This window comes from Aegilops tauschii, unplaced genomic scaffold (genome assembly GCF_002575655.3).
Source record: "Aegilops tauschii subsp. strangulata cultivar AL8/78 unplaced genomic scaffold, Aet v6.0 ptg000969l_obj, whole genome shotgun sequence".
Taxonomy (NCBI): Eukaryota; Viridiplantae; Streptophyta; class Magnoliopsida; order Poales; family Poaceae; genus Aegilops; species Aegilops tauschii.
The window spans coordinates 67,874-91,677 of record NW_027333187.1 but is presented as its reverse complement, the minus strand read 5'-3'; the positions used below and the strand labels follow the sequence as shown (position 1 = coordinate 91,677).

At 51.1% G+C, this 23,804-nt stretch overlaps 57 non-coding genes across 57 annotated transcripts; all 57 read left to right on the top strand.

Annotated features, from left to right (window-relative positions):
- Window positions 1–17: 17 nt before the first annotated feature.
- Window positions 18–136, top strand: LOC141036183 (5S ribosomal RNA). Its single transcript, XR_012197686.1, has one exon. It is a non-coding gene; the product is annotated as a 5S ribosomal RNA (ribosomal RNA).
- Window positions 137–439: 303 nt separating this feature from the next.
- Window positions 440–558, top strand: LOC141036182 (5S ribosomal RNA). The gene has a single exon (XR_012197685.1). It is a non-coding gene; the product is annotated as a 5S ribosomal RNA (ribosomal RNA).
- Window positions 559–860: 302 nt separating this feature from the next.
- On the top strand, window positions 861–979 carry LOC141036181 (5S ribosomal RNA). The gene has a single exon (XR_012197684.1). It is a non-coding gene; the product is annotated as a 5S ribosomal RNA (ribosomal RNA).
- Window positions 980–1,281: 302 nt separating this feature from the next.
- On the top strand, window positions 1,282–1,400 carry LOC141036179 (5S ribosomal RNA). The gene has a single exon (XR_012197682.1). It is a non-coding gene; the product is annotated as a 5S ribosomal RNA (ribosomal RNA).
- Window positions 1,401–1,702: 302 nt separating this feature from the next.
- LOC141036178 (5S ribosomal RNA) lies at window positions 1,703–1,821 on the top strand. The gene has a single exon (XR_012197681.1). It is a non-coding gene; the product is annotated as a 5S ribosomal RNA (ribosomal RNA).
- A 302-nt stretch (window positions 1,822–2,123) lies between these two features.
- Window positions 2,124–2,242, top strand: LOC141036177 (5S ribosomal RNA). Its single transcript, XR_012197680.1, has one exon. It is a non-coding gene; the product is annotated as a 5S ribosomal RNA (ribosomal RNA).
- A 301-nt stretch (window positions 2,243–2,543) lies between these two features.
- Window positions 2,544–2,662, top strand: LOC141036176 (5S ribosomal RNA). Its single transcript, XR_012197679.1, has one exon. It is a non-coding gene; the product is annotated as a 5S ribosomal RNA (ribosomal RNA).
- A 302-nt stretch (window positions 2,663–2,964) lies between these two features.
- LOC141036175 (5S ribosomal RNA) lies at window positions 2,965–3,083 on the top strand. The gene has a single exon (XR_012197678.1). It is a non-coding gene; the product is annotated as a 5S ribosomal RNA (ribosomal RNA).
- Window positions 3,084–3,385: 302 nt separating this feature from the next.
- Window positions 3,386–3,504, top strand: LOC141036174 (5S ribosomal RNA). The gene has a single exon (XR_012197677.1). It is a non-coding gene; the product is annotated as a 5S ribosomal RNA (ribosomal RNA).
- A 302-nt stretch (window positions 3,505–3,806) lies between these two features.
- Window positions 3,807–3,925, top strand: LOC141036173 (5S ribosomal RNA). Its single transcript, XR_012197676.1, has one exon. It is a non-coding gene; the product is annotated as a 5S ribosomal RNA (ribosomal RNA).
- Window positions 3,926–4,227: 302 nt separating this feature from the next.
- LOC141036172 (5S ribosomal RNA) lies at window positions 4,228–4,346 on the top strand. Its single transcript, XR_012197675.1, has one exon. It is a non-coding gene; the product is annotated as a 5S ribosomal RNA (ribosomal RNA).
- A 302-nt stretch (window positions 4,347–4,648) lies between these two features.
- Window positions 4,649–4,767, top strand: LOC141036171 (5S ribosomal RNA). Its single transcript, XR_012197674.1, has one exon. It is a non-coding gene; the product is annotated as a 5S ribosomal RNA (ribosomal RNA).
- A 302-nt stretch (window positions 4,768–5,069) lies between these two features.
- On the top strand, window positions 5,070–5,188 carry LOC141036170 (5S ribosomal RNA). The gene has a single exon (XR_012197673.1). It is a non-coding gene; the product is annotated as a 5S ribosomal RNA (ribosomal RNA).
- A 302-nt stretch (window positions 5,189–5,490) lies between these two features.
- LOC141036168 (5S ribosomal RNA) lies at window positions 5,491–5,609 on the top strand. Its single transcript, XR_012197671.1, has one exon. It is a non-coding gene; the product is annotated as a 5S ribosomal RNA (ribosomal RNA).
- A 302-nt stretch (window positions 5,610–5,911) lies between these two features.
- LOC141036167 (5S ribosomal RNA) lies at window positions 5,912–6,030 on the top strand. The gene has a single exon (XR_012197670.1). It is a non-coding gene; the product is annotated as a 5S ribosomal RNA (ribosomal RNA).
- A 302-nt stretch (window positions 6,031–6,332) lies between these two features.
- On the top strand, window positions 6,333–6,451 carry LOC141036166 (5S ribosomal RNA). The gene has a single exon (XR_012197669.1). It is a non-coding gene; the product is annotated as a 5S ribosomal RNA (ribosomal RNA).
- Window positions 6,452–6,753: 302 nt separating this feature from the next.
- On the top strand, window positions 6,754–6,872 carry LOC141036165 (5S ribosomal RNA). Its single transcript, XR_012197668.1, has one exon. It is a non-coding gene; the product is annotated as a 5S ribosomal RNA (ribosomal RNA).
- A 302-nt stretch (window positions 6,873–7,174) lies between these two features.
- Window positions 7,175–7,293, top strand: LOC141036164 (5S ribosomal RNA). The gene has a single exon (XR_012197667.1). It is a non-coding gene; the product is annotated as a 5S ribosomal RNA (ribosomal RNA).
- Window positions 7,294–7,595: 302 nt separating this feature from the next.
- LOC141036163 (5S ribosomal RNA) lies at window positions 7,596–7,714 on the top strand. Its single transcript, XR_012197666.1, has one exon. It is a non-coding gene; the product is annotated as a 5S ribosomal RNA (ribosomal RNA).
- Window positions 7,715–8,016: 302 nt separating this feature from the next.
- LOC141036162 (5S ribosomal RNA) lies at window positions 8,017–8,135 on the top strand. The gene has a single exon (XR_012197665.1). It is a non-coding gene; the product is annotated as a 5S ribosomal RNA (ribosomal RNA).
- A 302-nt stretch (window positions 8,136–8,437) lies between these two features.
- LOC141036161 (5S ribosomal RNA) lies at window positions 8,438–8,556 on the top strand. The gene has a single exon (XR_012197664.1). It is a non-coding gene; the product is annotated as a 5S ribosomal RNA (ribosomal RNA).
- A 302-nt stretch (window positions 8,557–8,858) lies between these two features.
- On the top strand, window positions 8,859–8,977 carry LOC141036160 (5S ribosomal RNA). The gene has a single exon (XR_012197663.1). It is a non-coding gene; the product is annotated as a 5S ribosomal RNA (ribosomal RNA).
- A 302-nt stretch (window positions 8,978–9,279) lies between these two features.
- LOC141036159 (5S ribosomal RNA) lies at window positions 9,280–9,398 on the top strand. Its single transcript, XR_012197662.1, has one exon. It is a non-coding gene; the product is annotated as a 5S ribosomal RNA (ribosomal RNA).
- Window positions 9,399–9,700: 302 nt separating this feature from the next.
- LOC141036157 (5S ribosomal RNA) lies at window positions 9,701–9,819 on the top strand. Its single transcript, XR_012197660.1, has one exon. It is a non-coding gene; the product is annotated as a 5S ribosomal RNA (ribosomal RNA).
- Window positions 9,820–10,121: 302 nt separating this feature from the next.
- LOC141036156 (5S ribosomal RNA) lies at window positions 10,122–10,240 on the top strand. The gene has a single exon (XR_012197659.1). It is a non-coding gene; the product is annotated as a 5S ribosomal RNA (ribosomal RNA).
- A 302-nt stretch (window positions 10,241–10,542) lies between these two features.
- Window positions 10,543–10,661, top strand: LOC141036155 (5S ribosomal RNA). The gene has a single exon (XR_012197658.1). It is a non-coding gene; the product is annotated as a 5S ribosomal RNA (ribosomal RNA).
- Window positions 10,662–10,963: 302 nt separating this feature from the next.
- Window positions 10,964–11,082, top strand: LOC141036154 (5S ribosomal RNA). The gene has a single exon (XR_012197657.1). It is a non-coding gene; the product is annotated as a 5S ribosomal RNA (ribosomal RNA).
- Window positions 11,083–11,384: 302 nt separating this feature from the next.
- LOC141036153 (5S ribosomal RNA) lies at window positions 11,385–11,503 on the top strand. The gene has a single exon (XR_012197656.1). It is a non-coding gene; the product is annotated as a 5S ribosomal RNA (ribosomal RNA).
- A 302-nt stretch (window positions 11,504–11,805) lies between these two features.
- On the top strand, window positions 11,806–11,924 carry LOC141036152 (5S ribosomal RNA). The gene has a single exon (XR_012197655.1). It is a non-coding gene; the product is annotated as a 5S ribosomal RNA (ribosomal RNA).
- A 302-nt stretch (window positions 11,925–12,226) lies between these two features.
- LOC141036151 (5S ribosomal RNA) lies at window positions 12,227–12,345 on the top strand. The gene has a single exon (XR_012197654.1). It is a non-coding gene; the product is annotated as a 5S ribosomal RNA (ribosomal RNA).
- A 302-nt stretch (window positions 12,346–12,647) lies between these two features.
- LOC141036150 (5S ribosomal RNA) lies at window positions 12,648–12,766 on the top strand. The gene has a single exon (XR_012197653.1). It is a non-coding gene; the product is annotated as a 5S ribosomal RNA (ribosomal RNA).
- A 302-nt stretch (window positions 12,767–13,068) lies between these two features.
- LOC141036149 (5S ribosomal RNA) lies at window positions 13,069–13,187 on the top strand. Its single transcript, XR_012197652.1, has one exon. It is a non-coding gene; the product is annotated as a 5S ribosomal RNA (ribosomal RNA).
- Window positions 13,188–13,490: 303 nt separating this feature from the next.
- On the top strand, window positions 13,491–13,609 carry LOC141036148 (5S ribosomal RNA). Its single transcript, XR_012197651.1, has one exon. It is a non-coding gene; the product is annotated as a 5S ribosomal RNA (ribosomal RNA).
- A 302-nt stretch (window positions 13,610–13,911) lies between these two features.
- Window positions 13,912–14,030, top strand: LOC141036146 (5S ribosomal RNA). Its single transcript, XR_012197649.1, has one exon. It is a non-coding gene; the product is annotated as a 5S ribosomal RNA (ribosomal RNA).
- A 302-nt stretch (window positions 14,031–14,332) lies between these two features.
- Window positions 14,333–14,451, top strand: LOC141036145 (5S ribosomal RNA). The gene has a single exon (XR_012197648.1). It is a non-coding gene; the product is annotated as a 5S ribosomal RNA (ribosomal RNA).
- A 302-nt stretch (window positions 14,452–14,753) lies between these two features.
- Window positions 14,754–14,872, top strand: LOC141036144 (5S ribosomal RNA). The gene has a single exon (XR_012197647.1). It is a non-coding gene; the product is annotated as a 5S ribosomal RNA (ribosomal RNA).
- A 302-nt stretch (window positions 14,873–15,174) lies between these two features.
- On the top strand, window positions 15,175–15,293 carry LOC141036143 (5S ribosomal RNA). The gene has a single exon (XR_012197646.1). It is a non-coding gene; the product is annotated as a 5S ribosomal RNA (ribosomal RNA).
- Window positions 15,294–15,595: 302 nt separating this feature from the next.
- LOC141036142 (5S ribosomal RNA) lies at window positions 15,596–15,714 on the top strand. Its single transcript, XR_012197645.1, has one exon. It is a non-coding gene; the product is annotated as a 5S ribosomal RNA (ribosomal RNA).
- Window positions 15,715–16,016: 302 nt separating this feature from the next.
- On the top strand, window positions 16,017–16,135 carry LOC141036141 (5S ribosomal RNA). Its single transcript, XR_012197644.1, has one exon. It is a non-coding gene; the product is annotated as a 5S ribosomal RNA (ribosomal RNA).
- Window positions 16,136–16,437: 302 nt separating this feature from the next.
- Window positions 16,438–16,556, top strand: LOC141036140 (5S ribosomal RNA). The gene has a single exon (XR_012197643.1). It is a non-coding gene; the product is annotated as a 5S ribosomal RNA (ribosomal RNA).
- A 302-nt stretch (window positions 16,557–16,858) lies between these two features.
- On the top strand, window positions 16,859–16,977 carry LOC141036139 (5S ribosomal RNA). The gene has a single exon (XR_012197642.1). It is a non-coding gene; the product is annotated as a 5S ribosomal RNA (ribosomal RNA).
- Window positions 16,978–17,279: 302 nt separating this feature from the next.
- On the top strand, window positions 17,280–17,398 carry LOC141036138 (5S ribosomal RNA). The gene has a single exon (XR_012197641.1). It is a non-coding gene; the product is annotated as a 5S ribosomal RNA (ribosomal RNA).
- A 302-nt stretch (window positions 17,399–17,700) lies between these two features.
- On the top strand, window positions 17,701–17,819 carry LOC141036266 (5S ribosomal RNA). Its single transcript, XR_012197769.1, has one exon. It is a non-coding gene; the product is annotated as a 5S ribosomal RNA (ribosomal RNA).
- Window positions 17,820–18,121: 302 nt separating this feature from the next.
- LOC141036137 (5S ribosomal RNA) lies at window positions 18,122–18,240 on the top strand. Its single transcript, XR_012197640.1, has one exon. It is a non-coding gene; the product is annotated as a 5S ribosomal RNA (ribosomal RNA).
- Window positions 18,241–18,542: 302 nt separating this feature from the next.
- Window positions 18,543–18,661, top strand: LOC141036135 (5S ribosomal RNA). The gene has a single exon (XR_012197638.1). It is a non-coding gene; the product is annotated as a 5S ribosomal RNA (ribosomal RNA).
- A 302-nt stretch (window positions 18,662–18,963) lies between these two features.
- Window positions 18,964–19,082, top strand: LOC141036265 (5S ribosomal RNA). The gene has a single exon (XR_012197768.1). It is a non-coding gene; the product is annotated as a 5S ribosomal RNA (ribosomal RNA).
- Window positions 19,083–19,384: 302 nt separating this feature from the next.
- On the top strand, window positions 19,385–19,503 carry LOC141036134 (5S ribosomal RNA). The gene has a single exon (XR_012197637.1). It is a non-coding gene; the product is annotated as a 5S ribosomal RNA (ribosomal RNA).
- Window positions 19,504–19,805: 302 nt separating this feature from the next.
- LOC141036133 (5S ribosomal RNA) lies at window positions 19,806–19,924 on the top strand. The gene has a single exon (XR_012197636.1). It is a non-coding gene; the product is annotated as a 5S ribosomal RNA (ribosomal RNA).
- A 302-nt stretch (window positions 19,925–20,226) lies between these two features.
- LOC141036264 (5S ribosomal RNA) lies at window positions 20,227–20,345 on the top strand. The gene has a single exon (XR_012197767.1). It is a non-coding gene; the product is annotated as a 5S ribosomal RNA (ribosomal RNA).
- A 302-nt stretch (window positions 20,346–20,647) lies between these two features.
- LOC141036132 (5S ribosomal RNA) lies at window positions 20,648–20,766 on the top strand. Its single transcript, XR_012197635.1, has one exon. It is a non-coding gene; the product is annotated as a 5S ribosomal RNA (ribosomal RNA).
- Window positions 20,767–21,068: 302 nt separating this feature from the next.
- On the top strand, window positions 21,069–21,187 carry LOC141036263 (5S ribosomal RNA). The gene has a single exon (XR_012197766.1). It is a non-coding gene; the product is annotated as a 5S ribosomal RNA (ribosomal RNA).
- A 302-nt stretch (window positions 21,188–21,489) lies between these two features.
- Window positions 21,490–21,608, top strand: LOC141036131 (5S ribosomal RNA). The gene has a single exon (XR_012197634.1). It is a non-coding gene; the product is annotated as a 5S ribosomal RNA (ribosomal RNA).
- Window positions 21,609–21,910: 302 nt separating this feature from the next.
- LOC141036302 (5S ribosomal RNA) lies at window positions 21,911–22,029 on the top strand. Its single transcript, XR_012197804.1, has one exon. It is a non-coding gene; the product is annotated as a 5S ribosomal RNA (ribosomal RNA).
- Window positions 22,030–22,331: 302 nt separating this feature from the next.
- LOC141036129 (5S ribosomal RNA) lies at window positions 22,332–22,450 on the top strand. The gene has a single exon (XR_012197632.1). It is a non-coding gene; the product is annotated as a 5S ribosomal RNA (ribosomal RNA).
- A 302-nt stretch (window positions 22,451–22,752) lies between these two features.
- Window positions 22,753–22,871, top strand: LOC141036128 (5S ribosomal RNA). Its single transcript, XR_012197631.1, has one exon. It is a non-coding gene; the product is annotated as a 5S ribosomal RNA (ribosomal RNA).
- Window positions 22,872–23,173: 302 nt separating this feature from the next.
- LOC141036127 (5S ribosomal RNA) lies at window positions 23,174–23,292 on the top strand. Its single transcript, XR_012197630.1, has one exon. It is a non-coding gene; the product is annotated as a 5S ribosomal RNA (ribosomal RNA).
- Window positions 23,293–23,594: 302 nt separating this feature from the next.
- Window positions 23,595–23,713, top strand: LOC141036126 (5S ribosomal RNA). The gene has a single exon (XR_012197629.1). It is a non-coding gene; the product is annotated as a 5S ribosomal RNA (ribosomal RNA).
- The last annotated feature ends 91 nt before the right edge of the window (window positions 23,714–23,804 follow it).

The window sequence follows — 23,804 nt, the reverse complement described above, 5'->3', positions numbered from 1 at the left end:
GACGGGGGTAACATGTCGGATGCGATCATACCAGCACTAAAGCACCGGATCCCATCAGAACTCCGAAGTTAAGCGTGCTTGGGCGAGAGTAGTACTAGGATGGGTGACCTCCTGGGAAGTCCTCGTGTTGCATTCCCTTTTTAATTTGTTTTGCACCGCGTGCAAAACAAAACGCACGAGCGCGACGTATGTTTAGCACGTTTTATTATTTTGCACGTTTACGGTAAGTTTTAGCTCGCTGCTCATTATTCACAGCGTCTAGCGGCGGCAAGCGTGTTCTGAAAGGGGTCGAAACCATGGTAAATAGGCACTGGTGCGGTTGAACCGTGGTAAAACTCGTCTCCGTAGTTGAGCGGGAGCGGCCAAAGGAATGTGCAATCGTGTGTGTAGTGGAGCTGGGAGGGGCAAGCATAAGGGACGAAGACGGGGGTAACATGTCGGATGCGATCATACCAGCACTAAAGCACCGGATCCCATCAGAACTCCGAAGTTAAGCGTGCTTGGGCGAGAGTAGTACTAGGATGGGTGACCTCCTGGGAAGTCCTCGTGTTGCATTCCCTTTTTAATTTGTTTTGCACCGCGTGCAAAACAAAACGCACGAGCGCGACGTATGTTTAGCACGTTTTATTATTTTGCACGTTTACGGTAAGTTTTAGCTCGCTGCTCATTATTCACGCGTCTAGCGGCGGCAAGCGTGTTCTGAAAGGGGTCGAAACCATGGTAAATAGGCACTGGTGCGGTTGAACCGTGGTAAAACTCGTCTCCGTAGTTGAGCGGGAGCGGCCAAAGGAATGTGCAATCGTGTGTGTAGTGGAGCTGGGAGGGGCAAGCATAAGGGACGAAGACGGGGGTAACATGTCGGATGCGATCATACCAGCACTAAAGCACCGGATCCCATCAGAACTCCGAAGTTAAGCGTGCTTGGGCGAGAGTAGTACTAGGATGGGTGACCTCCTGGGAAGTCCTCGTGTTGCATTCCCTTTTTAATTTGTTTTGCACCGCGTGCAAAACAAAACGCACGAGCGCGACGTATGTTTAGCACGTTTTATTATTTTGCACGTTTACGGTAAGTTTTAGCTCGCTGCTCATTATTCACGCGTCTAGCGGCGGCAAGCGTGTTCTGAAAGGGGTCGAAACCATGGTAAATAGGCACTGGTGCGGTTGAACCGTGGTAAAACTCGTCTCCGTAGTTGAGCGGGAGCGGCCAAAGGAATGTGCAATCGTGTGTGTAGTGGAGCTGGGAGGGGCAAGCATAAGGGACGAAGACGGGGGTAACATGTCGGATGCGATCATACCAGCACTAAAGCACCGGATCCCATCAGAACTCCGAAGTTAAGCGTGCTTGGGCGAGAGTAGTACTAGGATGGGTGACCTCCTGGGAAGTCCTCGTGTTGCATTCCCTTTTTAATTTGTTTTGCACCGCGTGCAAAACAAAACGCACGAGCGCGACGTATGTTTAGCACGTTTTATTATTTTGCACGTTTACGGTAAGTTTTAGCTCGCTGCTCATTATTCACGCGTCTAGCGGCGGCAAGCGTGTTCTGAAAGGGGTCGAAACCATGGTAAATAGGCACTGGTGCGGTTGAACCGTGGTAAAACTCGTCTCCGTAGTTGAGCGGGAGCGGCCAAAGGAATGTGCAATCGTGTGTGTAGTGGAGCTGGGAGGGGCAAGCATAAGGGACGAAGACGGGGGTAACATGTCGGATGCGATCATACCAGCACTAAAGCACCGGATCCCATCAGAACTCCGAAGTTAAGCGTGCTTGGGCGAGAGTAGTACTAGGATGGGTGACCTCCTGGGAAGTCCTCGTGTTGCATTCCCTTTTTAATTTGTTTTGCACCGCGTGCAAAACAAAACGCACGAGCGCGACGTATGTTTAGCACGTTTTATTATTTTGCACGTTTACGGTAAGTTTTAGCTCGCTGCTCATTATTCACGCGTCTAGCGGCGGCAAGCGTGTTCTGAAAGGGGTCGAAACCATGGTAAATAGGCACTGGTGCGGTTGAACCGTGGTAAAACTCGTCTCCGTAGTTGAGCGGGAGCGGCCAAAGGAATGTGCAATCGTGTGTGTAGTGGAGCTGGGAGGGGCAAGCATAAGGGACGAAGACGGGGGTAACATGTCGGATGCGATCATACCAGCACTAAAGCACCGGATCCCATCAGAACTCCGAAGTTAAGCGTGCTTGGGCGAGAGTAGTACTAGGATGGGTGACCTCCTGGGAAGTCCTCGTGTTGCATTCCCTTTTTAATTTGTTTTGCACCGCGTGCAAAACAAAACGCACGAGCGCGACGTATGTTAGCACGTTTTATTATTTTGCACGTTTACGGTAAGTTTTAGCTCGCTGCTCATTATTCACGCGTCTAGCGGCGGCAAGCGTGTTCTGAAAGGGGTCGAAACCATGGTAAATAGGCACTGGTGCGGTTGAACCGTGGTAAAACTCGTCTCCGTAGTTGAGCGGGAGCGGCCAAAGGAATGTGCAATCGTGTGTGTAGTGGAGCTGGGAGGGGCAAGCATAAGGGACGAAGACGGGGGTAACATGTCGGATGCGATCATACCAGCACTAAAGCACCGGATCCCATCAGAACTCCGAAGTTAAGCGTGCTTGGGCGAGAGTAGTACTAGGATGGGTGACCTCCTGGGAAGTCCTCGTGTTGCATTCCCTTTTTAATTTGTTTTGCACCGCGTGCAAAACAAAACGCACGAGCGCGACGTATGTTTAGCACGTTTTATTATTTTGCACGTTTACGGTAAGTTTTAGCTCGCTGCTCATTATTCACGCGTCTAGCGGCGGCAAGCGTGTTCTGAAAGGGGTCGAAACCATGGTAAATAGGCACTGGTGCGGTTGAACCGTGGTAAAACTCGTCTCCGTAGTTGAGCGGGAGCGGCCAAAGGAATGTGCAATCGTGTGTGTAGTGGAGCTGGGAGGGGCAAGCATAAGGGACGAAGACGGGGGTAACATGTCGGATGCGATCATACCAGCACTAAAGCACCGGATCCCATCAGAACTCCGAAGTTAAGCGTGCTTGGGCGAGAGTAGTACTAGGATGGGTGACCTCCTGGGAAGTCCTCGTGTTGCATTCCCTTTTTAATTTGTTTTGCACCGCGTGCAAAACAAAACGCACGAGCGCGACGTATGTTTAGCACGTTTTATTATTTTGCACGTTTACGGTAAGTTTTAGCTCGCTGCTCATTATTCACGCGTCTAGCGGCGGCAAGCGTGTTCTGAAAGGGGTCGAAACCATGGTAAATAGGCACTGGTGCGGTTGAACCGTGGTAAAACTCGTCTCCGTAGTTGAGCGGGAGCGGCCAAAGGAATGTGCAATCGTGTGTGTAGTGGAGCTGGGAGGGGCAAGCATAAGGGACGAAGACGGGGGTAACATGTCGGATGCGATCATACCAGCACTAAAGCACCGGATCCCATCAGAACTCCGAAGTTAAGCGTGCTTGGGCGAGAGTAGTACTAGGATGGGTGACCTCCTGGGAAGTCCTCGTGTTGCATTCCCTTTTTAATTTGTTTTGCACCGCGTGCAAAACAAAACGCACGAGCGCGACGTATGTTTAGCACGTTTTATTATTTTGCACGTTTACGGTAAGTTTTAGCTCGCTGCTCATTATTCACGCGTCTAGCGGCGGCAAGCGTGTTCTGAAAGGGGTCGAAACCATGGTAAATAGGCACTGGTGCGGTTGAACCGTGGTAAAACTCGTCTCCGTAGTTGAGCGGGAGCGGCCAAAGGAATGTGCAATCGTGTGTGTAGTGGAGCTGGGAGGGGCAAGCATAAGGGACGAAGACGGGGGTAACATGTCGGATGCGATCATACCAGCACTAAAGCACCGGATCCCATCAGAACTCCGAAGTTAAGCGTGCTTGGGCGAGAGTAGTACTAGGATGGGTGACCTCCTGGGAAGTCCTCGTGTTGCATTCCCTTTTTAATTTGTTTTGCACCGCGTGCAAAACAAAACGCACGAGCGCGACGTATGTTTAGCACGTTTTATTATTTTGCACGTTTACGGTAAGTTTTAGCTCGCTGCTCATTATTCACGCGTCTAGCGGCGGCAAGCGTGTTCTGAAAGGGGTCGAAACCATGGTAAATAGGCACTGGTGCGGTTGAACCGTGGTAAAACTCGTCTCCGTAGTTGAGCGGGAGCGGCCAAAGGAATGTGCAATCGTGTGTGTAGTGGAGCTGGGAGGGGCAAGCATAAGGGACGAAGACGGGGGTAACATGTCGGATGCGATCATACCAGCACTAAAGCACCGGATCCCATCAGAACTCCGAAGTTAAGCGTGCTTGGGCGAGAGTAGTACTAGGATGGGTGACCTCCTGGGAAGTCCTCGTGTTGCATTCCCTTTTTAATTTGTTTTGCACCGCGTGCAAAACAAAACGCACGAGCGCGACGTATGTTTAGCACGTTTTATTATTTTGCACGTTTACGGTAAGTTTTAGCTCGCTGCTCATTATTCACGCGTCTAGCGGCGGCAAGCGTGTTCTGAAAGGGGTCGAAACCATGGTAAATAGGCACTGGTGCGGTTGAACCGTGGTAAAACTCGTCTCCGTAGTTGAGCGGGAGCGGCCAAAGGAATGTGCAATCGTGTGTGTAGTGGAGCTGGGAGGGGCAAGCATAAGGGACGAAGACGGGGGTAACATGTCGGATGCGATCATACCAGCACTAAAGCACCGGATCCCATCAGAACTCCGAAGTTAAGCGTGCTTGGGCGAGAGTAGTACTAGGATGGGTGACCTCCTGGGAAGTCCTCGTGTTGCATTCCCTTTTTAATTTGTTTTGCACCGCGTGCAAAACAAAACGCACGAGCGCGACGTATGTTTAGCACGTTTTATTATTTTGCACGTTTACGGTAAGTTTTAGCTCGCTGCTCATTATTCACGCGTCTAGCGGCGGCAAGCGTGTTCTGAAAGGGGTCGAAACCATGGTAAATAGGCACTGGTGCGGTTGAACCGTGGTAAAACTCGTCTCCGTAGTTGAGCGGGAGCGGCCAAAGGAATGTGCAATCGTGTGTGTAGTGGAGCTGGGAGGGGCAAGCATAAGGGACGAAGACGGGGGTAACATGTCGGATGCGATCATACCAGCACTAAAGCACCGGATCCCATCAGAACTCCGAAGTTAAGCGTGCTTGGGCGAGAGTAGTACTAGGATGGGTGACCTCCTGGGAAGTCCTCGTGTTGCATTCCCTTTTTAATTTGTTTTGCACCGCGTGCAAAACAAAACGCACGAGCGCGACGTATGTTTAGCACGTTTTATTATTTTGCACGTTTACGGTAAGTTTTAGCTCGCTGCTCATTATTCACGCGTCTAGCGGCGGCAAGCGTGTTCTGAAAGGGGTCGAAACCATGGTAAATAGGCACTGGTGCGGTTGAACCGTGGTAAAACTCGTCTCCGTAGTTGAGCGGGAGCGGCCAAAGGAATGTGCAATCGTGTGTGTAGTGGAGCTGGGAGGGGCAAGCATAAGGGACGAAGACGGGGGTAACATGTCGGATGCGATCATACCAGCACTAAAGCACCGGATCCCATCAGAACTCCGAAGTTAAGCGTGCTTGGGCGAGAGTAGTACTAGGATGGGTGACCTCCTGGGAAGTCCTCGTGTTGCATTCCCTTTTTAATTTGTTTTGCACCGCGTGCAAAACAAAACGCACGAGCGCGACGTATGTTTAGCACGTTTTATTATTTTGCACGTTTACGGTAAGTTTTAGCTCGCTGCTCATTATTCACGCGTCTAGCGGCGGCAAGCGTGTTCTGAAAGGGGTCGAAACCATGGTAAATAGGCACTGGTGCGGTTGAACCGTGGTAAAACTCGTCTCCGTAGTTGAGCGGGAGCGGCCAAAGGAATGTGCAATCGTGTGTGTAGTGGAGCTGGGAGGGGCAAGCATAAGGGACGAAGACGGGGGTAACATGTCGGATGCGATCATACCAGCACTAAAGCACCGGATCCCATCAGAACTCCGAAGTTAAGCGTGCTTGGGCGAGAGTAGTACTAGGATGGGTGACCTCCTGGGAAGTCCTCGTGTTGCATTCCCTTTTTAATTTGTTTTGCACCGCGTGCAAAACAAAACGCACGAGCGCGACGTATGTTTAGCACGTTTTATTATTTTGCACGTTTACGGTAAGTTTTAGCTCGCTGCTCATTATTCACGCGTCTAGCGGCGGCAAGCGTGTTCTGAAAGGGGTCGAAACCATGGTAAATAGGCACTGGTGCGGTTGAACCGTGGTAAAACTCGTCTCCGTAGTTGAGCGGGAGCGGCCAAAGGAATGTGCAATCGTGTGTGTAGTGGAGCTGGGAGGGGCAAGCATAAGGGACGAAGACGGGGGTAACATGTCGGATGCGATCATACCAGCACTAAAGCACCGGATCCCATCAGAACTCCGAAGTTAAGCGTGCTTGGGCGAGAGTAGTACTAGGATGGGTGACCTCCTGGGAAGTCCTCGTGTTGCATTCCCTTTTTAATTTGTTTTGCACCGCGTGCAAAACAAAACGCACGAGCGCGACGTATGTTTAGCACGTTTTATTATTTTGCACGTTTACGGTAAGTTTTAGCTCGCTGCTCATTATTCACGCGTCTAGCGGCGGCAAGCGTGTTCTGAAAGGGGTCGAAACCATGGTAAATAGGCACTGGTGCGGTTGAACCGTGGTAAAACTCGTCTCCGTAGTTGAGCGGGAGCGGCCAAAGGAATGTGCAATCGTGTGTGTAGTGGAGCTGGGAGGGGCAAGCATAAGGGACGAAGACGGGGGTAACATGTCGGATGCGATCATACCAGCACTAAAGCACCGGATCCCATCAGAACTCCGAAGTTAAGCGTGCTTGGGCGAGAGTAGTACTAGGATGGGTGACCTCCTGGGAAGTCCTCGTGTTGCATTCCCTTTTTAATTTGTTTTGCACCGCGTGCAAAACAAAACGCACGAGCGCGACGTATGTTTAGCACGTTTTATTATTTTGCACGTTTACGGTAAGTTTTAGCTCGCTGCTCATTATTCACGCGTCTAGCGGCGGCAAGCGTGTTCTGAAAGGGGTCGAAACCATGGTAAATAGGCACTGGTGCGGTTGAACCGTGGTAAAACTCGTCTCCGTAGTTGAGCGGGAGCGGCCAAAGGAATGTGCAATCGTGTGTGTAGTGGAGCTGGGAGGGGCAAGCATAAGGGACGAAGACGGGGGTAACATGTCGGATGCGATCATACCAGCACTAAAGCACCGGATCCCATCAGAACTCCGAAGTTAAGCGTGCTTGGGCGAGAGTAGTACTAGGATGGGTGACCTCCTGGGAAGTCCTCGTGTTGCATTCCCTTTTTAATTTGTTTTGCACCGCGTGCAAAACAAAACGCACGAGCGCGACGTATGTTTAGCACGTTTTATTATTTTGCACGTTTACGGTAAGTTTTAGCTCGCTGCTCATTATTCACGCGTCTAGCGGCGGCAAGCGTGTTCTGAAAGGGGTCGAAACCATGGTAAATAGGCACTGGTGCGGTTGAACCGTGGTAAAACTCGTCTCCGTAGTTGAGCGGGAGCGGCCAAAGGAATGTGCAATCGTGTGTGTAGTGGAGCTGGGAGGGGCAAGCATAAGGGACGAAGACGGGGGTAACATGTCGGATGCGATCATACCAGCACTAAAGCACCGGATCCCATCAGAACTCCGAAGTTAAGCGTGCTTGGGCGAGAGTAGTACTAGGATGGGTGACCTCCTGGGAAGTCCTCGTGTTGCATTCCCTTTTTAATTTGTTTTGCACCGCGTGCAAAACAAAACGCACGAGCGCGACGTATGTTTAGCACGTTTTATTATTTTGCACGTTTACGGTAAGTTTTAGCTCGCTGCTCATTATTCACGCGTCTAGCGGCGGCAAGCGTGTTCTGAAAGGGGTCGAAACCATGGTAAATAGGCACTGGTGCGGTTGAACCGTGGTAAAACTCGTCTCCGTAGTTGAGCGGGAGCGGCCAAAGGAATGTGCAATCGTGTGTGTAGTGGAGCTGGGAGGGGCAAGCATAAGGGACGAAGACGGGGGTAACATGTCGGATGCGATCATACCAGCACTAAAGCACCGGATCCCATCAGAACTCCGAAGTTAAGCGTGCTTGGGCGAGAGTAGTACTAGGATGGGTGACCTCCTGGGAAGTCCTCGTGTTGCATTCCCTTTTTAATTTGTTTTGCACCGCGTGCAAAACAAAACGCACGAGCGCGACGTATGTTTAGCACGTTTTATTATTTTGCACGTTTACGGTAAGTTTTAGCTCGCTGCTCATTATTCACGCGTCTAGCGGCGGCAAGCGTGTTCTGAAAGGGGTCGAAACCATGGTAAATAGGCACTGGTGCGGTTGAACCGTGGTAAAACTCGTCTCCGTAGTTGAGCGGGAGCGGCCAAAGGAATGTGCAATCGTGTGTGTAGTGGAGCTGGGAGGGGCAAGCATAAGGGACGAAGACGGGGGTAACATGTCGGATGCGATCATACCAGCACTAAAGCACCGGATCCCATCAGAACTCCGAAGTTAAGCGTGCTTGGGCGAGAGTAGTACTAGGATGGGTGACCTCCTGGGAAGTCCTCGTGTTGCATTCCCTTTTTAATTTGTTTTGCACCGCGTGCAAAACAAAACGCACGAGCGCGACGTATGTTTAGCACGTTTTATTATTTTGCACGTTTACGGTAAGTTTTAGCTCGCTGCTCATTATTCACGCGTCTAGCGGCGGCAAGCGTGTTCTGAAAGGGGTCGAAACCATGGTAAATAGGCACTGGTGCGGTTGAACCGTGGTAAAACTCGTCTCCGTAGTTGAGCGGGAGCGGCCAAAGGAATGTGCAATCGTGTGTGTAGTGGAGCTGGGAGGGGCAAGCATAAGGGACGAAGACGGGGGTAACATGTCGGATGCGATCATACCAGCACTAAAGCACCGGATCCCATCAGAACTCCGAAGTTAAGCGTGCTTGGGCGAGAGTAGTACTAGGATGGGTGACCTCCTGGGAAGTCCTCGTGTTGCATTCCCTTTTTAATTTGTTTTGCACCGCGTGCAAAACAAAACGCACGAGCGCGACGTATGTTTAGCACGTTTTATTATTTTGCACGTTTACGGTAAGTTTTAGCTCGCTGCTCATTATTCACGCGTCTAGCGGCGGCAAGCGTGTTCTGAAAGGGGTCGAAACCATGGTAAATAGGCACTGGTGCGGTTGAACCGTGGTAAAACTCGTCTCCGTAGTTGAGCGGGAGCGGCCAAAGGAATGTGCAATCGTGTGTGTAGTGGAGCTGGGAGGGGCAAGCATAAGGGACGAAGACGGGGGTAACATGTCGGATGCGATCATACCAGCACTAAAGCACCGGATCCCATCAGAACTCCGAAGTTAAGCGTGCTTGGGCGAGAGTAGTACTAGGATGGGTGACCTCCTGGGAAGTCCTCGTGTTGCATTCCCTTTTTAATTTGTTTTGCACCGCGTGCAAAACAAAACGCACGAGCGCGACGTATGTTTAGCACGTTTTATTATTTTGCACGTTTACGGTAAGTTTTAGCTCGCTGCTCATTATTCACGCGTCTAGCGGCGGCAAGCGTGTTCTGAAAGGGGTCGAAACCATGGTAAATAGGCACTGGTGCGGTTGAACCGTGGTAAAACTCGTCTCCGTAGTTGAGCGGGAGCGGCCAAAGGAATGTGCAATCGTGTGTGTAGTGGAGCTGGGAGGGGCAAGCATAAGGGACGAAGACGGGGGTAACATGTCGGATGCGATCATACCAGCACTAAAGCACCGGATCCCATCAGAACTCCGAAGTTAAGCGTGCTTGGGCGAGAGTAGTACTAGGATGGGTGACCTCCTGGGAAGTCCTCGTGTTGCATTCCCTTTTTAATTTGTTTTGCACCGCGTGCAAAACAAAACGCACGAGCGCGACGTATGTTTAGCACGTTTTATTATTTTGCACGTTTACGGTAAGTTTTAGCTCGCTGCTCATTATTCACGCGTCTAGCGGCGGCAAGCGTGTTCTGAAAGGGGTCGAAACCATGGTAAATAGGCACTGGTGCGGTTGAACCGTGGTAAAACTCGTCTCCGTAGTTGAGCGGGAGCGGCCAAAGGAATGTGCAATCGTGTGTGTAGTGGAGCTGGGAGGGGCAAGCATAAGGGACGAAGACGGGGGTAACATGTCGGATGCGATCATACCAGCACTAAAGCACCGGATCCCATCAGAACTCCGAAGTTAAGCGTGCTTGGGCGAGAGTAGTACTAGGATGGGTGACCTCCTGGGAAGTCCTCGTGTTGCATTCCCTTTTTAATTTGTTTTGCACCGCGTGCAAAACAAAACGCACGAGCGCGACGTATGTTTAGCACGTTTTATTATTTTGCACGTTTACGGTAAGTTTTAGCTCGCTGCTCATTATTCACGCGTCTAGCGGCGGCAAGCGTGTTCTGAAAGGGGTCGAAACCATGGTAAATAGGCACTGGTGCGGTTGAACCGTGGTAAAACTCGTCTCCGTAGTTGAGCGGGAGCGGCCAAAGGAATGTGCAATCGTGTGTGTAGTGGAGCTGGGAGGGGCAAGCATAAGGGACGAAGACGGGGGTAACATGTCGGATGCGATCATACCAGCACTAAAGCACCGGATCCCATCAGAACTCCGAAGTTAAGCGTGCTTGGGCGAGAGTAGTACTAGGATGGGTGACCTCCTGGGAAGTCCTCGTGTTGCATTCCCTTTTTAATTTGTTTTGCACCGCGTGCAAAACAAAACGCACGAGCGCGACGTATGTTTAGCACGTTTTATTATTTTGCACGTTTACGGTAAGTTTTAGCTCGCTGCTCATTATTCACGCGTCTAGCGGCGGCAAGCGTGTTCTGAAAGGGGTCGAAACCATGGTAAATAGGCACTGGTGCGGTTGAACCGTGGTAAAACTCGTCTCCGTAGTTGAGCGGGAGCGGCCAAAGGAATGTGCAATCGTGTGTGTAGTGGAGCTGGGAGGGGCAAGCATAAGGGACGAAGACGGGGGTAACATGTCGGATGCGATCATACCAGCACTAAAGCACCGGATCCCATCAGAACTCCGAAGTTAAGCGTGCTTGGGCGAGAGTAGTACTAGGATGGGTGACCTCCTGGGAAGTCCTCGTGTTGCATTCCCTTTTTAATTTGTTTTGCACCGCGTGCAAAACAAAACGCACGAGCGCGACGTATGTTTAGCACGTTTTATTATTTTGCACGTTTACGGTAAGTTTTAGCTCGCTGCTCATTATTCACGCGTCTAGCGGCGGCAAGCGTGTTCTGAAAGGGGTCGAAACCATGGTAAATAGGCACTGGTGCGGTTGAACCGTGGTAAAACTCGTCTCCGTAGTTGAGCGGGAGCGGCCAAAGGAATGTGCAATCGTGTGTGTAGTGGAGCTGGGAGGGGCAAGCATAAGGGACGAAGACGGGGGTAACATGTCGGATGCGATCATACCAGCACTAAAGCACCGGATCCCATCAGAACTCCGAAGTTAAGCGTGCTTGGGCGAGAGTAGTACTAGGATGGGTGACCTCCTGGGAAGTCCTCGTGTTGCATTCCCTTTTTAATTTGTTTTGCACCGCGTGCAAAACAAAACGCACGAGCGCGACGTATGTTTAGCACGTTTTATTATTTTGCACGTTTACGGTAAGTTTTAGCTCGCTGCTCATTATTCACGCGTCTAGCGGCGGCAAGCGTGTTCTGAAAGGGGTCGAAACCATGGTAAATAGGCACTGGTGCGGTTGAACCGTGGTAAAACTCGTCTCCGTAGTTGAGCGGGAGCGGCCAAAGGAATGTGCAATCGTGTGTGTAGTGGAGCTGGGAGGGGCAAGCATAAGGGACGAAGACGGGGGTAACATGTCGGATGCGATCATACCAGCACTAAAGCACCGGATCCCATCAGAACTCCGAAGTTAAGCGTGCTTGGGCGAGAGTAGTACTAGGATGGGTGACCTCCTGGGAAGTCCTCGTGTTGCATTCCCTTTTTAATTTGTTTTGCACCGCGTGCAAAACAAAACGCACGAGCGCGACGTATGTTTAGCACGTTTTATTATTTTGCACGTTTACGGTAAGTTTTAGCTCGCTGCTCATTATTCACGCGTCTAGCGGCGGCAAGCGTGTTCTGAAAGGGGTCGAAACCATGGTAAATAGGCACTGGTGCGGTTGAACCGTGGTAAAACTCGTCTCCGTAGTTGAGCGGGAGCGGCCAAAGGAATGTGCAATCGTGTGTGTAGTGGAGCTGGGAGGGGCAAGCATAAGGGACGAAGACGGGGGTAACATGTCGGATGCGATCATACCAGCACTAAAGCACCGGATCCCATCAGAACTCCGAAGTTAAGCGTGCTTGGGCGAGAGTAGTACTAGGATGGGTGACCTCCTGGGAAGTCCTCGTGTTGCATTCCCTTTTTAATTTGTTTTGCACCGCGTGCAAAACAAAACGCACGAGCGCGACGTATGTTTAGCACGTTTTATTATTTTGCACGTTTACGGTAAGTTTTAGCTCGCTGCTCATTATTCACGCGTCTAGCGGCGGCAAGCGTGTTCTGAAAGGGGTCGAAACCATGGTAAATAGGCACTGGTGCGGTTGAACCGTGGTAAAACTCGTCTCCGTAGTTGAGCGGGAGCGGCCAAAGGAATGTGCAATCGTGTGTGTAGTGGAGCTGGGAGGGGCAAGCATAAGGGACGAAGACGGGGGTAACATGTCGGATGCGATCATACCAGCACTAAAGCACCGGATCCCATCAGAACTCCGAAGTTAAGCGTGCTTGGGCGAGAGTAGTACTAGGATGGGTGACCTCCTGGGAAGTCCTCGTGTTGCATTCCCTTTTTAATTTGTTTTGCACCGCGTGCAAAACAAAACGCACGAGCGCGACGTATGTTTAGCACGTTTTATTATTTTGCACGTTTACGGTAAGTTTTAGCTCGCTGCTCATTATTCACGCGTCTAGCGGCGGCAAGCGTGTTCTGAAAGGGGTCGAAACCATGGTAAATAGGCACTGGTGCGGTTGAACCGTGGTAAAACTCGTCTCCGTAGTTGAGCGGGAGCGGCCAAAGGAATGTGCAATCGTGTGTGTAGTGGAGCTGGGAGGGGCAAGCATAAGGGACGAAGACGGGGGTAACATGTCGGATGCGATCATACCAGCACTAAAGCACCGGATCCCATCAGAACTCCGAAGTTAAGCGTGCTTGGGCGAGAGTAGTACTAGGATGGGTGACCTCCTGGGAAGTCCTCGTGTTGCATTCCCTTTTTAATTTGTTTTGCACCGCGTGCAAAACAAAACGCACGAGCGCGACGTATGTTTAGCACGTTTTATTATTTTGCACGTTTACGGTAAGTTTTAGCTCGCTGCTCATTATTCACAGCGTCTAGCGGCGGCAAGCGTGTTCTGAAAGGGGTCGAAACCATGGTAAATAGGCACTGGTGCGGTTGAACCGTGGTAAAACTCGTCTCCGTAGTTGAGCGGGAGCGGCCAAAGGAATGTGCAATCGTGTGTGTAGTGGAGCTGGGAGGGGCAAGCATAAGGGACGAAGACGGGGGTAACATGTCGGATGCGATCATACCAGCACTAAAGCACCGGATCCCATCAGAACTCCGAAGTTAAGCGTGCTTGGGCGAGAGTAGTACTAGGATGGGTGACCTCCTGGGAAGTCCTCGTGTTGCATTCCCTTTTTAATTTGTTTTGCACCGCGTGCAAAACAAAACGCACGAGCGCGACGTATGTTTAGCACGTTTTATTATTTTGCACGTTTACGGTAAGTTTTAGCTCGCTGCTCATTATTCACGCGTCTAGCGGCGGCAAGCGTGTTCTGAAAGGGGTCGAAACCATGGTAAATAGGCACTGGTGCGGTTGAACCGTGGTAAAACTCGTCTCCGTAGTTGAGCGGGAGCGGCCAAAGGAATGTGCAATCGTGTGTGTAGTGGAGCTGGGAGGGGCAAGCATAAGGGACGAAGACGGGGGTAACATGTCGGATGCGATCATACCAGCACTAAAGCACCGGATCCCATCAGAACTCCGAAGTTAAGCGTGCTTGGGCGAGAGTAGTACTAGGATGGGTGACCTCCTGGGAAGTCCTCGTGTTGCATTCCCTTTTTAATTTGTTTTGCACCGCGTGCAAAACAAAACGCACGAGCGCGACGTATGTTTAGCACGTTTTATTATTTTGCACGTTTACGGTAAGTTTTAGCTCGCTGCTCATTATTCACGCGTCTAGCGGCGGCAAGCGTGTTCTGAAAGGGGTCGAAACCATGGTAAATAGGCACTGGTGCGGTTGAACCGTGGTAAAACTCGTCTCCGTAGTTGAGCGGGAGCGGCCAAAGGAATGTGCAATCGTGTGTGTAGTGGAGCTGGGAGGGGCAAGCATAAGGGACGAAGACGGGGGTAACATGTCGGATGCGATCATACCAGCACTAAAGCACCGGATCCCATCAGAACTCCGAAGTTAAGCGTGCTTGGGCGAGAGTAGTACTAGGATGGGTGACCTCCTGGGAAGTCCTCGTGTTGCATTCCCTTTTTAATTTGTTTTGCACCGCGTGCAAAACAAAACGCACGAGCGCGACGTATGTTTAGCACGTTTTATTATTTTGCACGTTTACGGTAAGTTTTAGCTCGCTGCTCATTATTCACGCGTCTAGCGGCGGCAAGCGTGTTCTGAAAGGGGTCGAAACCATGGTAAATAGGCACTGGTGCGGTTGAACCGTGGTAAAACTCGTCTCCGTAGTTGAGCGGGAGCGGCCAAAGGAATGTGCAATCGTGTGTGTAGTGGAGCTGGGAGGGGCAAGCATAAGGGACGAAGACGGGGGTAACATGTCGGATGCGATCATACCAGCACTAAAGCACCGGATCCCATCAGAACTCCGAAGTTAAGCGTGCTTGGGCGAGAGTAGTACTAGGATGGGTGACCTCCTGGGAAGTCCTCGTGTTGCATTCCCTTTTTAATTTGTTTTGCACCGCGTGCAAAACAAAACGCACGAGCGCGACGTATGTTTAGCACGTTTTATTATTTTGCACGTTTACGGTAAGTTTTAGCTCGCTGCTCATTATTCACGCGTCTAGCGGCGGCAAGCGTGTTCTGAAAGGGGTCGAAACCATGGTAAATAGGCACTGGTGCGGTTGAACCGTGGTAAAACTCGTCTCCGTAGTTGAGCGGGAGCGGCCAAAGGAATGTGCAATCGTGTGTGTAGTGGAGCTGGGAGGGGCAAGCATAAGGGACGAAGACGGGGGTAACATGTCGGATGCGATCATACCAGCACTAAAGCACCGGATCCCATCAGAACTCCGAAGTTAAGCGTGCTTGGGCGAGAGTAGTACTAGGATGGGTGACCTCCTGGGAAGTCCTCGTGTTGCATTCCCTTTTTAATTTGTTTTGCACCGCGTGCAAAACAAAACGCACGAGCGCGACGTATGTTTAGCACGTTTTATTATTTTGCACGTTTACGGTAAGTTTTAGCTCGCTGCTCATTATTCACGCGTCTAGCGGCGGCAAGCGTGTTCTGAAAGGGGTCGAAACCATGGTAAATAGGCACTGGTGCGGTTGAACCGTGGTAAAACTCGTCTCCGTAGTTGAGCGGGAGCGGCCAAAGGAATGTGCAATCGTGTGTGTAGTGGAGCTGGGAGGGGCAAGCATAAGGGACGAAGACGGGGGTAACATGTCGGATGCGATCATACCAGCACTAAAGCACCGGATCCCATCAGAACTCCGAAGTTAAGCGTGCTTGGGCGAGAGTAGTACTAGGATGGGTGACCTCCTGGGAAGTCCTCGTGTTGCATTCCCTTTTTAATTTGTTTTGCACCGCGTGCAAAACAAAACGCACGAGCGCGACGTATGTTTAGCACGTTTTATTATTTTGCACGTTTACGGTAAGTTTTAGCTCGCTGCTCATTATTCACGCGTCTAGCGGCGGCAAGCGTGTTCTGAAAGGGGTCGAAACCATGGTAAATAGGCACTGGTGCGGTTGAACCGTGGTAAAACTCGTCTCCGTAGTTGAGCGGGAGCGGCCAAAGGAATGTGCAATCGTGTGTGTAGTGGAGCTGGGAGGGGCAAGCATAAGGGACGAAGACGGGGGTAACATGTCGGATGCGATCATACCAGCACTAAAGCACCGGATCCCATCAGAACTCCGAAGTTAAGCGTGCTTGGGCGAGAGTAGTACTAGGATGGGTGACCTCCTGGGAAGTCCTCGTGTTGCATTCCCTTTTTAATTTGTTTTGCACCGCGTGCAAAACAAAACGCACGAGCGCGACGTATGTTTAGCACGTTTTATTATTTTGCACGTTTACGGTAAGTTTTAGCTCGCTGCTCATTATTCACGCGTCTAGCGGCGGCAAGCGTGTTCTGAAAGGGGTCGAAACCATGGTAAATAGGCACTGGTGCGGTTGAACCGTGGTAAAACTCGTCTCCGTAGTTGAGCGGGAGCGGCCAAAGGAATGTGCAATCGTGTGTGTAGTGGAGCTGGGAGGGGCAAGCATAAGGGACGAAGACGGGGGTAACATGTCGGATGCGATCATACCAGCACTAAAGCACCGGATCCCATCAGAACTCCGAAGTTAAGCGTGCTTGGGCGAGAGTAGTACTAGGATGGGTGACCTCCTGGGAAGTCCTCGTGTTGCATTCCCTTTTTAATTTGTTTTGCACCGCGTGCAAAACAAAACGCACGAGCGCGACGTATGTTTAGCACGTTTTATTATTTTGCACGTTTACGGTAAGTTTTAGCTCGCTGCTCATTATTCACGCGTCTAGCGGCGGCAAGCGTGTTCTGAAAGGGGTCGAAACCATGGTAAATAGGCACTGGTGCGGTTGAACCGTGGTAAAACTCGTCTCCGTAGTTGAGCGGGAGCGGCCAAAGGAATGTGCAATCGTGTGTGTAGTGGAGCTGGGAGGGGCAAGCATAAGGGACGAAGACGGGGGTAACATGTCGGATGCGATCATACCAGCACTAAAGCACCGGATCCCATCAGAACTCCGAAGTTAAGCGTGCTTGGGCGAGAGTAGTACTAGGATGGGTGACCTCCTGGGAAGTCCTCGTGTTGCATTCCCTTTTTAATTTGTTTTGCACCGCGTGCAAAACAAAACGCACGAGCGCGACGTATGTTTAGCACGTTTTATTATTTTGCACGTTTACGGTAAGTTTTAGCTCGCTGCTCATTATTCACGCGTCTAGCGGCGGCAAGCGTGTTCTGAAAGGGGTCGAAACCATGGTAAATAGGCACTGGTGCGGTTGAACCGTGGTAAAACTCGTCTCCGTAGTTGAGCGGGAGCGGCCAAAGGAATGTGCAATCGTGTGTGTAGTGGAGCTGGGAGGGGCAAGCATAAGGGACGAAGACGGGGGTAACATGTCGGATGCGATCATACCAGCACTAAAGCACCGGATCCCATCAGAACTCCGAAGTTAAGCGTGCTTGGGCGAGAGTAGTACTAGGATGGGTGACCTCCTGGGAAGTCCTCGTGTTGCATTCCCTTTTTAATTTGTTTTGCACCGCGTGCAAAACAAAACGCACGAGCGCGACGTATGTTTAGCACGTTTTATTATTTTGCACGTTTACGGTAAGTTTTAGCTCGCTGCTCATTATTCACGCGTCTAGCGGCGGCAAGCGTGTTCTGAAAGGGGTCGAAACCATGGTAAATAGGCACTGGTGCGGTTGAACCGTGGTAAAACTCGTCTCCGTAGTTGAGCGGGAGCGGCCAAAGGAATGTGCAATCGTGTGTGTAGTGGAGCTGGGAGGGGCAAGCATAAGGGACGAAGACGGGGGTAACATGTCGGATGCGATCATACCAGCACTAAAGCACCGGATCCCATCAGAACTCCGAAGTTAAGCGTGCTTGGGCGAGAGTAGTACTAGGGTGGGTGACCTCCTGGGAAGTCCTCGTGTTGCATTCCCTTTTTAATTTGTTTTGCACCGCGTGCAAAACAAAACGCACGAGCGCGACGTATGTTTAGCACGTTTTATTATTTTGCACGTTTACGGTAAGTTTTAGCTCGCTGCTCATTATTCACGCGTCTAGCGGCGGCAAGCGTGTTCTGAAAGGGGTCGAAACCATGGTAAATAGGCACTGGTGCGGTTGAACCGTGGTAAAACTCGTCTCCGTAGTTGAGCGGGAGCGGCCAAAGGAATGTGCAATCGTGTGTGTAGTGGAGCTGGGAGGGGCAAGCATAAGGGACGAAGACGGGGGTAACATGTCGGATGCGATCATACCAGCACTAAAGCACCGGATCCCATCAGAACTCCGAAGTTAAGCGTGCTTGGGCGAGAGTAGTACTAGGATGGGTGACCTCCTGGGAAGTCCTCGTGTTGCATTCCCTTTTTAATTTGTTTTGCACCGCGTGCAAAACAAAACGCACGAGCGCGACGTATGTTTAGCACGTTTTATTATTTTGCACGTTTACGGTAAGTTTTAGCTCGCTGCTCATTATTCACGCGTCTAGCGGCGGCAAGCGTGTTCTGAAAGGGGTCGAAACCATGGTAAATAGGCACTGGTGCGGTTGAACCGTGGTAAAACTCGTCTCCGTAGTTGAGCGGGAGCGGCCAAAGGAATGTGCAATCGTGTGTGTAGTGGAGCTGGGAGGGGCAAGCATAAGGGACGAAGACGGGGGTAACATGTCGGATGCGATCATACCAGCACTAAAGCACCGGATCCCATCAGAACTCCGAAGTTAAGCGTGCTTGGGCGAGAGTAGTACTAGGATGGGTGACCTCCTGGGAAGTCCTCGTGTTGCATTCCCTTTTTAATTTGTTTTGCACCGCGTGCAAAACAAAACGCACGAGCGCGACGTATGTTTAGCACGTTTTATTATTTTGCACGTTTACGGTAAGTTTTAGCTCGCTGCTCATTATTCACGCGTCTAGCGGCGGCAAGCGTGTTCTGAAAGGGGTCGAAACCATGGTAAATAGGCACTGGTGCGGTTGAACCGTGGTAAAACTCGTCTCCGTAGTTGAGCGGGAGCGGCCAAAGGAATGTGCAATCGTGTGTGTAGTGGAGCTGGGAGGGGCAAGCATAAGGGACGAAGACGGGGGTAACATGTCGGATGCGATCATACCAGCACTAAAGCACCGGATCCCATCAGAACTCCGAAGTTAAGCGTGCTTGGGCGAGAGTAGTACTAGGGTGGGTGACCTCCTGGGAAGTCCTCGTGTTGCATTCCCTTTTTAATTTGTTTTGCACCGCGTGCAAAACAAAACGCACGAGCGCGACGTATGTTTAGCACGTTTTATTATTTTGCACGTTTACGGTAAGTTTTAGCTCGCTGCTCATTATTCACGCGTCTAGCGGCGGCAAGCGTGTTCTGAAAGGGGTCGAAACCATGGTAAATAGGCACTGGTGCGGTTGAACCGTGGTAAAACTCGTCTCCGTAGTTGAGCGGGAGCGGCCAAAGGAATGTGCAATCGTGTGTGTAGTGGAGCTGGGAGGGGCAAGCATAAGGGACGAAGACGGGGGTAACATGTCGGATGCGATCATACCAGCACTAAAGCACCGGATCCCATCAGAACTCCGAAGTTAAGCGTGCTTGGGCGAGAGTAGTACTAGGATGGGTGACCTCCTGGGAAGTCCTCGTGTTGCATTCCCTTTTTAATTTGTTTTGCACCGCGTGCAAAACAAAACGCACGAGCGCGACGTATGTTTAGCACGTTTTATTATTTTGCACGTTTACGGTAAGTTTTAGCTCGCTGCTCATTATTCACGCGTCTAGCGGCGGCAAGCGTGTTCTGAAAGGGGTCGAAACCATGGTAAATAGGCACTGGTGCGGTTGAACCGTGGTAAAACTCGTCTCCGTAGTTGAGCGGGAGCGGCCAAAGGAATGTGCAATCGTGTGTGTAGTGGAGCTGGGAGGGGCAAGCATAAGGGACGAAGACGGGGGTAACATGTCGGATGCGATCATACCAGCACTAAAGCACCGGATCCCATCAGAACTCCGAAGTTAAGCGTGCTTGGGCGAGAGTAGTACTAGGATGGGTGACCTCCTGGGAAGTCCTCGTGTTGCATTCCCTTTTTAATTTGTTTTGCACCGCGTGCAAAACAAAACGCACGAGCGCGACGTATGTTTAGCACGTTTTATTATTTTGCACGTTTACGGTAAGTTTTAGCTCGCTTCTCATTATTCACGCGTCTAGCGGCGGCAAGCGTGTTCTGAAAGGGGTCGAAACCATGGTAAATAGGCACTGGTGCGGTTGAACCGTGGTAAAACTCGTCTCCGTAGTTGAGCGGGAGCGGCCAAAGGAATGTGCAATCGTGTGTGTAGTGGAGCTGGGAGGGGCAAGCATAAGGGACGAAGACGGGGGTAACATGTCGGATGCGATCATACCAGCACTAAAGCACCGGATCCCATCAGAACTCCGAAGTTAAGCGTGCTTGGGCGAGAGTAGTACTAGGGTGGGTGACCTCCTGGGAAGTCCTCGTGTTGCATTCCCTTTTTAATTTGTTTTGCACCGCGTGCAAAACAAAACGCACGAGCGCGACGTATGTTTAGCACGTTTTATTATTTTGCACGTTTACGGTAAGTTTTAGCTCGCTGCTCATTATTCACGCGTCTAGCGGCGGCAAGCGTGTTCTGAAAGGGGTCGAAACCATGGTAAATAGGCACTGGTGCGGTTGAACCGTGGTAAAACTCGTCTCCGTAGTTGAGCGGGAGCGGCCAAAGGAATGTGCAATCGTGTGTGTAGTGGAGCTGGGAGGGGCAAGCATAAGGGACGAAGACGGGGGTAACATGTCGGATGCGATCATACCAGCACTAAAGCACCGGATCCCATCAGAACTCCGAAGTTAAGCGTGCTTGGGCGAGAGTAGTACTAGGATGGGTGACCTCCTGGGAAGTCCTCGTGTTGCATTCCCTTTTTAATTTGTTTTGCACCGCGTGCAAAACAAAACGCACGAGCGCGACGTATGTTTAGCACGTTTTATTATTTTGCACGTTTACGGTAAGTTTTAGCTCGCTGCTCATTATTCACGCGTCTAGCGGCGGCAAGCGTGTTCTGAAAGGGGTCGAAACCATGGTAAATAGGCACTGGTGCGGTTGAACCGTGGTAAAACTCGTCTCCGTAGTTGAGCGGGAGCGGCCAAAGGAATGTGCAATCGTGTGTGTAGTGGAGCTGGGAGGGGCAAGCATAAGGGACGAAGACGGGGGTAACATGTCGGATGCGATCATACCAGCACTAAAGCACCGGATCCCATCAGAACTCCGAAGTTAAGCGTGCTTGGGCGAGAGTAGTACTAGGGTGGGTGACCTCCTGGGAAGTCCTCGTGTTGCATTCCCTTTTTAATTTGTTTTGCACCGCGTGCAAAACAAAACGCACGAGCGCGACGTAGGTTTAGCACGTTTTATTATTTTGCACGTTTACGGTAAGTTTTAGCTCGCTGCTCATTATTCACGCGTCTAGCGGCGGCAAGCGTGTTCTGAAAGGGGTCGAAACCATGGTAAATAGGCACTGGTGCGGTTGAACCGTGGTAAAACTCGTCTCCGTAGTTGAGCGGGAGCGGCCAAAGGAATGTGCAATCGTGTGTGTAGTGGAGCTGGGAGGGGCAAGCATAAGGGACGAAGACGGGGGTAACATGTCGGATGCGATCATACCAGCACTAAAGCACCGGATCCCATCAGAACTCCGAAGTTAAGCGTGCTTGGGCGAGAGTAGTACTAGGATGGGTGACCTCCTGGGAAGTCCTCGTGTTGCATTCCCTTTTTAATTTGTTTTGCACCGCGTGCAAAACAAAACGCACGAGCGCGACGTATGTTTAGCACGTTTTATTATTTTGCACGTTTACGGTAAGTTTTAGCTCGCTGCTCATTATTCACGCGTCTAGCGGCGGCAAGCGTGTTCTGAAAGGGGTCGAAACCATGGTAAATAGGCACTGGTGCGGTTGAACCGTGGTAAAACTCGTCTCCGTAGTTGAGCGGGAGCGGCCAAAGGAATGTGCAATCGTGTGTGTAGTGGAGCTGGGAGGGGCAAGCATAAGGGACGAAGACGGGGGTAACATGTCGGATGCGATCATACCAGCACTAAAGCACCGGATCCCATCAGAACTCCGAAGTTAAGCGTGCTTGGGCGAGAGTAGTACTAGGGTTGGTGACCTCCTGGGAAGTCCTCGTGTTGCATTCCCTTTTTAATTTGTTTTGCACCGCGTGCAAAACAAAACGCACGAGCGCGACGTATGTTTAGCACGTTTTATTATTTTGCACGTTTACGGTAAGTTTTAGCTCGCTGCTCATTATTCACGCGTCTAGCGGCGGCAAGCGTGTTCTGAAAGGGGTCGAAACCATGGTAAATAGGCACTGGTGCGGTTGAACCGTGGTAAAACTCGTCTCCGTAGTTGAGCGGGAGCGGCCAAAGGAATGTGCAATCGTGTGTGTAGTGGAGCTGGGAGGGGCAAGCATAAGGGACGAAGACGGGGGTAACATGTCGGATGCGATCATACCAGCACTAAAGCACCGGATCCCATCAGAACTCCGAAGTTAAGCGTGCTTGGGCGAGAGTAGTACTAGGATGGGTGACCTCCTGGGAAGTCCTCGTGTTGCATTCCCTTTTTAATTTGTTTTGCACCGCGTGCAAAACAAAACGCACGAGCGCGACGTATGTTTAGCACGTTTTATTATTTTGCACGTTTACGGTAAGTTTTAGCTCGCTGCTCATTATTCACGCGTCTAGCGGCGGCAAGCGTGTTCTGAAAGGGGTCGAAACCATGGTAAATAGGCACTGGTGCGGTTGAACCGTGGTAAAACTCGTCTCCGTAGTTGAGCGGGAGCGGCCAAAGGAATGTGCAATCGTGTGTGTAGTGGAGCTGGGAGGGGCAAGCATAAGGGACGAAGACGGGGGTAACATGTCGGATGCGATCATACCAGCACTAAAGCACCGGATCCCATCAGAACTCCGAAGTTAAGCGTGCTTGGGCGAGAGTAGTACTAGGATGGGTGACCTCCTGGGAAGTCCTCGTGTTGCATTCCCTTTTTAATTTGTTTTGCACCGCGTGCAAAACAAAACGCACGAGCGCGACGTATGTTTAGCACGTTTTATTATTTTGCACGTTTACGGTAAGTTTTAGCTCGCTGCTCATTATTCACGCGTCTAGCGGCGGCAAGCGTGTTCTGAAAGGGGTCGAAACCATGGTAAATAGGCACTGGTGCGGTTGAACCGTGGTAAAACTCGTCTCCGTAGTTGAGCGGGAGCGGCCAAAGGAATGTGCAATCGTGTGTGTAGTGGAGCTGGGAGGGGCAAGCATAAGGGACGAAGACGGGGGTAACATGTCGGATGCGATCATACCAGCACTAAAGCACCGGATCCCATCAGAACTCCGAAGTTAAGCGTGCTTGGGCGAGAGTAGTACTAGGATGGGTGACCTCCTGGGAAGTCCTCGTGTTGCATTCCCTTTTTAATTTGTTTTGCACCGCGTGCAAAACAAAACGCACGAGCGCGACGTATGTTTAGCACGTTTTATTATTTTGCACGTTTACGGTAAGTTTTAGCTCGCTGCTCATTATTCACGCGTCTAGCGGCGGCAAGCGTGTTCTGAAAGGGGTCGAAACCATGGTAAATAGGCACTGGTGCGGTTGAACCGTGGTAAAACTCGTCTCCGTAGTTGAGCGGGAGCGGCCAAAGGAATGTGCAATCGTGTGTGTAGTGGAGCTGGGAGGGGCAAGCATAAGGGACGAAGACGGGGGTAACATGTCGGATGCGATCATACCAGCACTAAAGCACCGGATCCCATCAGAACTCCGAAGTTAAGCGTGCTTGGGCGAGAGTAGTACTAGGATGGGTGACCTCCTGGGAAGTCCTCGTGTTGCATTCCCTTTTTAATTTGTTTTGCACCGCGTGCAAAACAAAACGCACGAGCGCGACGTATGTTTAGCACGTTTTATTATTTTGCACGTTTACGGTAA